Below are 12,125 nucleotides of genomic sequence, written 5' to 3'. Positions count from 1 at the left end.
TTCTTGGGAGAGAAAAAATCTGATCATTTCCCTCACATGGGCTTATATGGTTGTCTACTTGGAAAAGTGCAGTGAGTTTTTTTCTTGCTCTAGCCACTCATGACCTAAGTTGTGTGCTTTTTTTGGTTCACAATATCTTTCCCTCTCTGTAGATGATCAAGCAAATGTGGTCAGGATGGCCGAGTGGTCTAAGGCGCTGCGTTAAGGCCGCAGTCTCTCCTGGAGGCGTGGGTTCGAATCCCACTTCTGACAAAACTTTAAGTCCATTTTGTCTCTGAGTTCTTTTAGAATCTCAGCTAAAAATTGGCAGTGCATATAATATCTGAATAAGTAACAAACTTCAGTTTCAACTGCAAATTAATTTGCCCAATTCTGTCTTCAAGCTCGTATAATATTCTTCTAGCACTCGTGGTGTTTTATGTGTTTTTTGGGGGGTGCTTAAAAAGTCCCTTTTATTAATGAAATGGGTTACATTCAGTCTTGTGATATTTTTGGTTTCCAATAAGTAGATTGTTAATTTTATGTAACCTCATTTTCTAATGCTCCATTCAAGAGATGTTTCCACTATGAAATGCAGAGCAAGGGGAAAGAGCACAAGTGATAGAGCGAGTGAGTGAGAAGGGGTGTTGAGGAAGGAGAGAATGAAACAAAGACAGAGTGAGTGAACAGCAGGTAGGCCTAGAAGAGGAGACTAGAAGTGAAGGCGACATACTTTTCCCTGCTTTTGACCTCCCACCCATCCCAAACTGACCACAAACGTACCATCTATGCAACGTTGGTATGCAGAAATTCACGTCTCAGCCAGTGAGGGAAAGTCCCAGGCCAGGGGCTAGAGAGCAAAAGACTGCATGTGCTCAGACGTTCCCTGCTAGGGACAGTTGATCTGAAACAAGGTCTGCTCTCTTGTATCCAGCAAGGATCTAGAAATCCTGCATGAATCTGCAAGGCACAATGACAGCATACATTTGCATAATATGCCCCACCTTCTGCCTTCCTACTTCCTGTGCAGTAGTTGTTTGTGTAGAGAGAGAGGTCGCAGGCAAGGTAATTTTGTGAGTAGGATACAGGACCCTAAATAGCTGGTGAGAGGTATGAGGTATTCTAAAAGCATAAAAATTGTACACCTGTGAAATTAAATGCTTTCACATGTGATCTTCTGTGTTTATTGTCCTGTGCATAAAGTTGCACCTTGTGTTTGAAGGTTTAAATTATTTCTGGCTTGCATGGAGGCAGAAATTTCTGAGTGACTTTTATACATTTCTTAAGACTCTGCACTGTCAGGATGGCCGAGTGGTCTAAGGCGCTGTGTTTAGGCCGCAGTCTCCTCTGGAGGTGTGGGTTCGAATCCCACTACTGACATGACTTTTGGAGATGTAATCTCCTTTTTCAGGTTAACATCTGATGGAAGTTGCATCTGTTGGACTTCACCTAGGATGTGATTACGTCCTCATCTAGTCAAGAGAGCTGGGGTTTCTCATATATTTCGGTTGTATAAAGTCTTGCTGACAAAGTGCAGTCCTTACTATATGAGCATAGGACCCATGTAAGAGCTTATCTGGAAGAGTCATGCTCTTGTATGCCCTGGCCAGACAGGCCATGCAAATAGGGAAGAATGCCTAGCATCTGGTAGACAGTTGGACTCCAGCACACTTACGGCAATTTCCTCAGGGCTGTGATCAGGGGCTGCTTAGATTTGCGTATTCCACCCTATGTTGTGACATTGAAATTCCTTGTTGAATTTGCTTTAGCTAGCCAAGAGGTGGCTGTTGACTCAATTTCAAAGCAGCTTTGGGCCTTTCAAGTGGCTGGTTAATAGCACTTTCTCTTTGTACGCCTTAAAGGTCTAAAGAGTTCTTCATAGGTACTGCTCTCTATGGATTGTTCAAAGATCTGTTGGAAGTACTTATAATAGGATAAATAAATTGAGGGCATGCCTTTTCGGTACTCCACTTGCATGGCTGTCTGGCCTGTGGAAGGTTCCACAAATGCAAGTCAGGATGGCCGAGTGGTCTAAGGCGCTGCGTTCAGGTCGCAGTCTCTTCTGGAGGCGTGGGTTCAAATCCCACTTCTGACAATTGTGTGTTTACTCTACTTTTTTCTTGGGAGAGTAAAAATCAGATCATTTCCCTCACATGGGCTTATATGGTTGTCTACTTGGAAAAGTGCAGTGAGTTTTTTTCTTGCTCTAGCCACTCATGACCTAAGTTGTGTGCTTTTTTTGGTTCACAATATCTTTCCCTCTCTGTAGATGTTCAAGCAAATGTGGTCAGGATGGCCGAGTGGTCTAAGGCGCTGCGTTAAGACCGCAGTCTCTCCTGGAGGCGTGGGTTCGAATCCCACTTCTGACAAAACTTTAAGTCCATTTTGTCTCTGAGTTCTTTTAGAATCTCAGCTAAAAATTGGCAGTGCATATAATATCTGAATAAGTAACAAACTTCAGTTTCAACTGCAAATTAATTTGCCCAATTCTGTCTTCAAGCTCGTATAATATTCTTCTAGCACTCGTGGTGTTTTATGTCTTTTTTGGGGGGTGCTTAAAAAGTCCCTTTTATTAATGAAATGGGTTACATTCAGTCTTGTGATATTTTTGGTTTCCAATAAGTAGATTGTTAATTTTATGTAACCTCATTTTCTAATGCTCCATTCAAGAGATGTTTCCACTATGAAATGCAGAGCAAGGGGAAAGAGCACAAGTGATAGAGCGAGTGAGTGAGAAGGGGTGTTGAGGAAGGAGAGAATGAAACAAAGACAGAGTGAGTGAACGGCAGGTAGGCCTAGAAGAGGAGACTAGAAGTGAAGGCGACATACTTTTCCATGCTTTTGACCTCCCACCCATCCCAAACCGACCACAAACGTACCATCTATGCAACGTTGGTATGCAGAAATTCACGCCTCAGCCAGTGAGGGTAAGTCCCAGGCCAGGGGCTAGAGAGCAAAAGACTGCATGTGCTCAGACGTTCCCTGCTAGGGACAGTTGATCTGAAACAAGGTCTGCTCTCTTGTATCCAGCAAGGATCTAGAAATCCTGCATGAATCTGCAAGGCACAATGACAGCATACATTTGCATAATATGCCCCACCTTCTGCCTTCCTACTTCCTGTGCAGTAGTTGTTTGTGTAGAGAGAGAGGTCGCAGGCAAGGTAATTTTGTGAGTAGGATACAGGACCCTAAATAGCTGGTGAGAGGTATGAGGTATTTTAAAAGCATAAAAATTGTACACCTGTGAAATGAAATGCTTTCACATGTGATCTTCTGTGTTTATTGTCCTGTGCATAAAGTTGCACCTTGTGTTTGAAGGTTTAAATTATTTCAGGCTTGCACGGAGGCAGAAATTTCTGAGTGACTTTTATACATTTCTTAAGACTCTGCACTGTCAGGATGGCCGAGTGGTCTAAGGAGCTGTGTTTAGGCCGCAGTCTCCTCTGGAGGCGTGGGTTCGAATCCCACTTCTGACATGACTTTTGGAGATGTAATCTCCTTTTTCAGGTTAACATCTGATGGAAGTTGCATCTGTTGGTCTTCACCTGGGATGTGATTCCGTCCTCATCTAGTCAAGAGAGCTGGGGTTTCTCATATATTTCGGTTGTATAAAGTCTTGCTGACAAAGTGCAGTCCTTACTATATGAGCATAGGACCCATGTAAGAGCTCATCTGGAAGAGTCATGCTCTTGTATGCCCTGGCCAGACAGGCCATGCAAATATGGAAGAATGCCTAGCATCTGGTAGACAGTCGGACTCCAGCACACTTACGGCAATTTCCTCAGGGCTGTGATCAGGGGCTGCTTAGATTTGCGTATTCCACCCTATGTTGTGACATTGAAATTCCTTGTTGAATTTGCTTTAGCTAGCCAAGAGGTGGCTGTTGACTCAATTTCAAAGCAGCTTTGGGCCTTTCAAGTGGCTGGTTAATAGCACTTTCTCTTTGTACGCCTTAAAGGTCTAAAGAGTTCTTCATAGGTACTGCTCTCTATGGATTGTTCAAAGATCTGTTGGAAGTACTTATAATAGGATAAATAAATTGAGGGCATGCCTTTTCGGTACCCCACTTGCATGGCTGTTTGGCCTGTGGAAGGTTTCACAAATGCAAGTCAGGATGGCCGAGTGGTCTAAGGCGCTGCGTTCAGGTCGCAGTCTCTTCTGGAGGCGTGGGTTCAAATCCCACTTCTGACAATTGTGTGTTTACTCTACCTTTTTCTTGGGAGAGAAAAAATCAGATCATTTCCCTCACATGGGCTTATATGGTTGTCTACTTGGAAAAGTGCAGTGAGTATTTTTCTTGCTCTAGCCACTCATGACCTAAGTTGTGTGCTTTTTTTGGTTCACAATATCTTTCCCTCTCTGTAGATGATCAAGCAAATGTGGTCAGGATGGCCGAGTGGTCTAAGGCGCTGCGTTAAGGCCGCAGTCTCTCCTGGAGGCGTGAGTTCGAATCCCACTTCTGACAAAACTTTAAGTCCATTTTGTCTCTGAGTTCTTTTAGAATCTCAGCTAAAAATTGGCAGTGCATATAATATCTGAATAAGTAACAAACTTCAGTTTCAACTGCAAATTAATTTGCCCAATTCTGTCTTCAAGCTCGTATAATATTCTTCTAGCACTCGTGGTGTTTTATGTGTTTTTTGGGGGGTGCTTAAAAAGTCCCTTTTATTAATGAAATGGGTTACATTCAGTCTTGTGATATTTTTGGTTTCCAATAAGTAGATTGTTAATTTTATGTAACCTCATTTTCTAATGCTCCATTCAAGAGATGTTTCCACTATGAAATGCAGAGCAAGGGGAAAGAGCACAAGTGATAGAGCGAGTGAGTGAGAAGGGGTGTTGAGGAAGGAGAGAATGAAACAAAGACAGAGTGAGTGAACGGCAGGTAGGCCTAGAAGAGGAGACTAGAAGTGAAGGCGACATACTTTTTCCTGCTTTTGACCTCCCACCCATCCCAAACCGACCACAAACGTACCATCTATGCAACGTTGGTATGCAGAAATTCACGCCTCAGCCAGTGAGGGTGAGTCCCAGGCCAGGGGCTAGAGAGCAAAAGACTGCATGTGCTCAGACGTTCCGTGCTAGGGACAGTTGATCTGAAACAAGGTCTGCTCTCTTGTATCCAGCAAGGATCTAGAAATCCTGCATGAATCTGCAAGGCACAATGACAGCATACATTTGCATAATATGCCCCACCTTCTGCCTTCCTACTTCCTGTGCATTAGTTGTTTGTTTAGAGAGAGAGGTCGCAGGCAAGGTAATTTTGTGAGTAGGATACAGGACCCTAAATAGCTGGTGAGAGGTATGAGGTATTCTAAAAGCATAAAAATTGTACACCTGTGAAATGAAATGCTTTCACATGTGAACTTCTGTGTTTATTGTCCTGTGCATAAAGTTGCAACTTGTGTTTGAAGGTTTAAATTATTTCAGGCTTGCATGGAGGCATAAATTTCTGAGTGACTTTTATACATTTCTTAAGACTCTTTGCTGTCAGGATGGCCGAGTGGTCTAAGGCGCTGTGTTTAGGCCACAGTCTCCTCTGGAGGCGTGGGTTCGAATCTCACTTCTGACATGACTTTTTGAGATATAATCTCCTTTTTCAGGTTAACATCTGATGGAAGTTGCATCTGTTGGTCTTCACCTGGGATGTGATTCCGTCCTCATCTAGTCAAGAGAGCTGGGGTTTCTCATATATTTCGGTTGTATAAAGTCTTGCTGACAAAGTGCAGTCCTTACTATATGAGCATAGGACCCATGTAAGAGCTCATCTGGAAGAGTCATGCTCTTGTATGCCCTGGCCAGAAAGGCCATGCAAATATGGAAGAATGCCTAGCATCTGGTAGACAGTTGGACTCCAGCACACTTACGGCAATTTCCTCAGTCTGTGATCAGGGGCTGCTTAGATTTGCGTATTCCACCCAATGTTGTGACATTGAAATTCCTTGTTGAATTTGCTTTAGCTAGCCAAGAGGTGGCTGTTGACTCAATTTCAAAGCAGCTTTGGGCCGTTCAAGTGGCTGGTTAATAGCACTTTCTCTTTGTACGCCTTAATGGTCTAAAGAGTTCTTCATAGGTACTGCTCTCTATGGATTGTTCAAAGATCTGTTGGAAGTACTTATAATAGGATAAATAAATTGAGGGCATGCCTTTTCGGTACCCCACTTGCATGGCTGCCTGGCCTGTGGAAGGTTCCACAAAAGCAAGTCAGGATGGCCGAGTGGTCTAAGGTGCTGCGTTCAGGTTGCAGTCTCTTCTGGAGGCGTGGGTTCAAATCCCACTTCTGACAATTGTGTGTTTACTCTACTTTTTTCTTGAGAGAGAAAAAATCAGATCATTTCCCTCACATGGGCTTATATGGTTGTCTACTTGGAAAAGTGCAGTGAGTTTTTTTCTTGCTCTAGCCACTCATGACCTAAGATGTGTGCTTTTTTTGGTTCACAATATCTTTCCCTCTCTGTAGATGATCAAGCAACATGTGGTCAGGATGGCCGAGTGGTCTAAGGCGCTGCGTTAAGGCCGCAGTCTCTCCTGGAGACGTGGGTTTGAATCCCACTTCTGACAAAACTTTAAGTCCATTTTGTCTCTGAGTTCTTTTAGAATCTCAGCTAAAAATTGGCAGTGCATATAATATCTGAATAAGTAACAAACTTCAGTTTCAACTGCAAATTAATTTGCCCAATTCTGTCTTCAAGCTCGTATAATATTCTTCTAGCACTCGTGGTGTTTTATGTGTTTTTTGGGGGGTGCTTAAAAAGTCCCTTTTATTAATGAAATGGGTTACATTCAGACTTGTGATATTTTTGGTTTCCAATAAGTAGATTGTTAATTTTATGTAACCTCATTTTCTAATGCTCCATTCAAGAGATGTTTCCACTATGAAATGCAGAGCAAGGGGAAAGAGCACAAGTGATAGAGCGAGTGAGTGAGAAGGGGTGTTGAGGAAGGAGAGAATGAAACAAAGACAGAGTGAGTGAACGGCAGGTAGGCCTAGAAGAGGAGACTAGAAGTGAAGGCGACATACTTTTCCCTGCTTTTGACCTCCCACCCATCCCAAACCGACCACATACGTACCATCTATGCAACGTTGGTATGCAGAAATTCACGCCTCAGCCAGTGAGGGTGAGTCCCAGGCCAGGGGCTAGAGAGCAAAAGACTGCATGTGCTCAGACGTTCCGTGCTAGGGACAGTTGATCTGAAACAAGGTCTGCTCTCTTGTATCCAGCAAGGATCTAGAAATCCTGCATGAATCTGCAAGGCACAATGACAGCATACATTTGCATAATATGCCCCACCTTCTGCCTTCCTACTTCCTGTGCATTAGTTGTTTGTGTAGAGAGAGAGGTCGCAGGCAAGGTAATTTTGTGAGTAGGATACAGGACCCTAAATAGCTGGTGAGAGGTATGAGGTATTCTAAAAGCATAAAAATTGTACACCTGTGAAATGAAATGCTTTCACATGTGAACTTCTGTGTTTATTGTCCTGTGCATAAAGTTGCAACTTGTGTTTGAAGGTTTAAATTATTTCAGGCTTGCATGGAGGCAGAAATTTCTGAGTGACTGTTATACATTTCTTAAGACTCTTTGCTGTCAGGATGGCCGAGTGGTCTAAGGCGCTGTGTTTAGGCCACAGTCTCCTCTGGAGGCGTGGGTTCGAATCTCACTTCTGACATGACTTTTTGAGATATAATCTCCTTTTTCAGGTTAACATCTGATGGAAGTTGCATCTGTTGGTCTTCACCTGGGATGTGATTCCGTCCTCATCTAGTCAAGAGAGCTGGGGTTTCTCATATATTTCGGTTGTATAAAGTCTTGCTGGCAAAGTGCAGTCCTTACTATATGAGCATAGGACCCATGTAAGAGCTCATCTGGAAGAGTCATGCTCTTGTATGCCCTGGCCAGAAAGGCCATGCAAATATGGAAGAATGCCTAGCATCTGGTAGACAGTTGGACTCCAGCACACTTACGGCAATTTCCTCAGGTCTGTGATCAGGGGCTGCTTAGATTTGCGTATTCCACCCAATGTTGTGACATTGAAATTCCTTGTTGAATTTGCTTTAGCTAGCCAAGAGGTGGCTGTTGACTCAATTTCAAAGCAGCTTTGGGCCGTTCAAGTGGCTGGTTAATAGCACTTTCTCTTTGTACGCCTTAAAGGTCTAAAGAGTTCTTCATAGGTACTGCTCTCTATGGATTGTTCAAAGATCTGTTGGAAGTACTTATAATAGGATAAATAAATTGAGGGCATGCCTTTTCGGTACCCCACTTGCATGGCTGTCTGGCCTGTGGAAGGTTCCACAAAAGCAAGTCAGGATGGCCGAGCGGTCTAAGGCGCTGCGTTCAGGTCGCAGTCTCTTCTGGAGGCGTGGGTTCAAATCCCACTTCTGACAATTGTGTGTTTACTCTACTTTTTTCTTGAGAGAGAAAAAAATCAGATCATATCCCTCACATGGGCTTATATGGTTGTCTACTTGGAAAAGTGCAGTGAGTTTTTTTTTTGCTCTAGCCACTCATGACCTAAGATGTGTGCTTTTTTTGGTTCACAATATCTTTCCCTCTCTGTAGATGATCAAGCGACATGTGGTCAGGATGGCCGAGTGGTCTAAGGCGCAGCGTTAAGGCCGCAGTCTCTCCTGGAGATGTGGGTATGAATCCCTCTTCTGACAAAACTTTAAGTCCATTTTGTCTCTGAGTTCTTTTAGAATCTCAGCTAAAAATTGGCATTGCATATAATATCTGAATAAGTAACAAACTTCAGTTTCAACTGCAAATTAATTTGCCCAATTCTGTCTTCAAGCTCGTATAATATTCTTCTAGCACTCGTGCTGTTTTATGTGTTTTTTGGGGGGTGCTTAAAAAGTCCCTTTTATTAATGAAATGGGTTACATTCAGACTTGTGATATTTTTGGTTTCCAATAAGTAGATTGTTAATTTTATGTAACCTCATTTTCTAATGCTCCATTCAAGAGATGTTTCCACTATGAAATGCAGAGCAAGGGGAAAGAGCACAAGTGATAGAGCGAGTGAGTGAGAAGGGGTGTTGAGGAAGGAGAGAATGAAACAAAGACAGAGTGAGTGAACGGCAGGTAGGCCTAGAAGAGGAGACTAGAAGTGAAGGCGACATACTTTTCCCTGCTTTTGACCTCCCACCCATCCCAAACCGACCACATACGTACCATCTATGCAACGTTGGTATGCAGAAATTCACGCCTCAGCCAGTGAGGGTAAGTCCCAGGCCAGGGGCTAGAGAGCAAAAGACTGCATGTCCTCAGACGTTCCCTGCTAGGGACAGTTGATCTGAAACAAGGTCTGCTCTCTTGTATCCAGCAAGGATCTAGAAATCCTGCATGAATCTGCAAGGCACAATGACAGCATACATTTGCATAATATGCCCCACCTTCTGCCTTCCTACTTCCTGTGCAGTAGTTGTTTGTGTAGAGAGAGAGGTCGCATGCAAGGTAATTTTGTGAGTAGGATACAGGACCCTAAATAGCTGGTGAGAGGTATGAGGTATTCTAAAAGCATAAAAATTGTACACCTGTGAAATGAAATGCTTTCACATGTGATCTTCTGTGTTTATTGTCCTGTGCATAAAGTTGCAACTTGTGTTTGAAGGTTTAAATTATTTCAGGCTTGCATGGAGGCAGAAATTTCTGAGTGACTTTTATACATTTCTTAAGACTCTTCGCTGTCAGGATGGCCGAGTGGTCTAAGGCGCTGTGTTTAGGCCGCAGTCTCCTCTGGAGGCGTGGGTTTGAATCTCACTTCTGACATGACTTTTTGAGATATAATCTCCTTTTTCAGGTTAACATCTGATGGAAGTTGCATCTGTTGGTCTTCACCTGGGATGTGATTCCGTCCTCATCTAGTCAAGAGAGCTGGGGTTTCTCATATATTTCGGTTGTATAAAGTCTTGCTGACAAAGTGCAGTCCTTACTATATGAGCATAGGACCCATGTAAGAGCTCATCTGGAAGAGTCATGCTCTTGTATGCCCTGGCCAGACAGGCCATGCAAATATGGAAGAATGCCTACCATCTGGTAGACAGTTGGACTCCAGCACACTTACGGCAATTTCCTCAGGGCTGTGATCAGGGGCTGCTTAGATTTGCGTATTCCACCCTATGTTGTGACATTGAAATTCCTTGTTGAATTTGCTTTAGCTAGCCAAGAGGTGGCTGTTGACTCAATTTCAAAGCAGCTTTGGGCCGTTCAAGTGGCTGGTTAATAGCACTTTCTCTTTGTACGCCTTAAAGGTCTAAAGAGTTCTTCATAGGTACTGCTCTCTATGGATTGTTCAAAGATCTGTTGGAAGTACTTATAATAGGATAAATAAATTGAGGGCATGCCTTTTCGGTACCCCACTTGCATGGCTGTCTGGCCTGTGGAAGGTTCCACAAATGCAAGTCAGGATGGCCGAGTGGTCTAAGGCGCTGCGTTCAGGTCGCAGTCTCTTCTGGAGGCGTGGGTTCAAATCCCACTTCTGACAATTGTGTGTTTACTCTACTTTTTTCTTGAGAGAGAAAAAATCTGATCATTTCCCTCACATGGGCTTATATGGTTGTCTACTTGGAAAAGTGCAGTGAGTTTTTTTCTTGCTCTAGCCACTCATGACCTAAGATGTGTGCTTTTTTTGTTTCACAATATCTTTTCCTCTCTGTAGATGATCAAACAACATGTGGTCAGGATGGCCGAGTGGTCTAAGGCGCTGCATTAAGGCCGCAGTCTCTCCTGGAGGCGTGGGTTCGATTCCCACTTCTGAAAAAACTTTAAGTCCATTTTGTCTCTGAGTTCTTTTAGAATCTCAGCTAAAAATTGGCAGTGCATTAAATATCTGAATAAGTAACAAACTTCAGTTTCAACTGCAAATTAATTTGCCCAATTCTGTCTTCAAGCTCGTATAATATTCTTCTAGCACTCGTGGTGTTTTATGTGTTTTTTGGGGGGTGCTTAAAAAGTCACTTTTATTAATGAAATGGGTTACATTCAGTCTTGTGATATTTTTGGTTTCCAATAAGTAGATTGTTAATTTTATGTAACCTCATTTTCTAATGCTCCATTCAAGAGATGTTTCCACTATGAAATGTAGAGCAAGGGGAAAGAGCACAAGTGATAGAGCGAGTGAGTGAGAAGGGGTGTTGAGGAAGGAGAGAATGAAACAAAGACAGAGTGAGTGAACGGCAGGTAGGCCTAGAAGAGGAGACTAGAAGTGAAGGCGACATACTTTTCCCTGCTTTTGACCTCCCACCCATCCCAAACCGACCACAAACGTACCATCTATGCAACGTTGGTATGCAGAAATTCACGCCTCAGCCAGTGAGGGTGAGTCCCAGGCCAGGGGCTAGAGAGCAAAAGACTGCATGTGCTCAGACGTTCCCTGCTAGGGACAGTTGATCTGAAACAAGGTCTGCTCTCTTGTATCCAGCAAGGATCTAGAAATCCTGCATGAATCTGCAAGGCACAATGACAGCATACATTTGCATAATATGCCCCACCTTCTGCCTTCCTACTTCCTGTGCAGTAGTTGTTTGTGTAGAGAGAGAGGTCGCAGGCAAGGTAATTTTGTGAGTAGCATACAGGACCCTAAATAGCTGGTGAGAGGTATGAGGTATTCTAAAAGCATAAAAATGGTACACCTGTGAAATGAAATGCTTTCACATGTGATCTTCTGTGTTTATTGTCCTGTGCATAAAGTTGCACCTTGTGTTTGAAGGTTTAAATTATTTCAGGCTTGCATGGAGGCAGAAATTTCTGAGTGACTTTTATACATTTCTTAAGACTCTGCACTGTCAGGATGGCCGAGTGGTCTAAGGTGCTGTGTTTAGGCCGCAGTCTCCTCTGGAGGCGTGGGTTCGAATCCCACTTCTGACATGACTTTTGGAGATGTAATCTCCTTTTTCAGGTTAACATCTGATGGAAGTTGCATCTGTTGGTCTTCACCTGGGATGTGATTCCGTCCTCATCTAGTCAAGAGAGCTGGGGTTTCTCATATATTTCGGTTGTATAAAGTCTTGCTGACAAAGTGCAGTCCTTACTATATGAGCATAGGACCCATGTAAGAGCTCATCTGGAAGAGTCATGCTCTTGTATGCCCTGGCCAGACAGGCCATGCAAATAGGGAAGAATGCCTAGCATCTGGTAGACAGTTGGACTC

The 12,125-nt window shown here is 43.4% G+C and overlaps 9 non-coding genes across 9 annotated transcripts; all 9 read left to right on the top strand.

Moving 5' to 3' along the window:
* The first annotated feature begins 169 nt into the window (after positions 1–169).
* Positions 170–252, top strand: TRNAL-AAG (transfer RNA leucine (anticodon AAG)). Its single transcript has one exon. It is a non-coding gene; the product is annotated as a tRNA-Leu (tRNA).
* A 1,739-nt stretch (positions 253–1,991) lies between these two features.
* Positions 1,992–2,074, top strand: TRNAL-CAG (transfer RNA leucine (anticodon CAG)). The gene has a single exon. It is a non-coding gene; the product is annotated as a tRNA-Leu (tRNA).
* Positions 2,075–2,265: 191 nt separating this feature from the next.
* TRNAL-AAG (transfer RNA leucine (anticodon AAG)) lies at positions 2,266–2,348 on the top strand. Its single transcript has one exon. It is a non-coding gene; the product is annotated as a tRNA-Leu (tRNA).
* A 1,739-nt stretch (positions 2,349–4,087) lies between these two features.
* TRNAL-CAG (transfer RNA leucine (anticodon CAG)) lies at positions 4,088–4,170 on the top strand. The gene has a single exon. It is a non-coding gene; the product is annotated as a tRNA-Leu (tRNA).
* Positions 4,171–4,361: 191 nt separating this feature from the next.
* Positions 4,362–4,444, top strand: TRNAL-AAG (transfer RNA leucine (anticodon AAG)). The gene has a single exon. It is a non-coding gene; the product is annotated as a tRNA-Leu (tRNA).
* A 2,013-nt stretch (positions 4,445–6,457) lies between these two features.
* On the top strand, positions 6,458–6,540 carry TRNAL-AAG (transfer RNA leucine (anticodon AAG)). Its single transcript has one exon. It is a non-coding gene; the product is annotated as a tRNA-Leu (tRNA).
* A 1,739-nt stretch (positions 6,541–8,279) lies between these two features.
* On the top strand, positions 8,280–8,362 carry TRNAL-CAG (transfer RNA leucine (anticodon CAG)). The gene has a single exon. It is a non-coding gene; the product is annotated as a tRNA-Leu (tRNA).
* Positions 8,363–10,377: 2,015 nt separating this feature from the next.
* TRNAL-CAG (transfer RNA leucine (anticodon CAG)) lies at positions 10,378–10,460 on the top strand. The gene has a single exon. It is a non-coding gene; the product is annotated as a tRNA-Leu (tRNA).
* Positions 10,461–11,759: 1,299 nt separating this feature from the next.
* On the top strand, positions 11,760–11,842 carry TRNAL-UAG (transfer RNA leucine (anticodon UAG)). Its single transcript has one exon. It is a non-coding gene; the product is annotated as a tRNA-Leu (tRNA).
* Positions 11,843–12,125: the final 283 nt, after the last annotated feature.

Source organism: Lissotriton vulgaris, chromosome 8 (genome assembly GCF_964263255.1).
Source record: "Lissotriton vulgaris chromosome 8, aLisVul1.2, whole genome shotgun sequence".
NCBI classification, from domain to species: domain Eukaryota; kingdom Metazoa; phylum Chordata; class Amphibia; order Caudata; family Salamandridae; genus Lissotriton; species Lissotriton vulgaris.
Note: the sequence above shows the minus strand (reverse complement) of the source record. Positions and strands in the feature narration are given on the sequence as shown.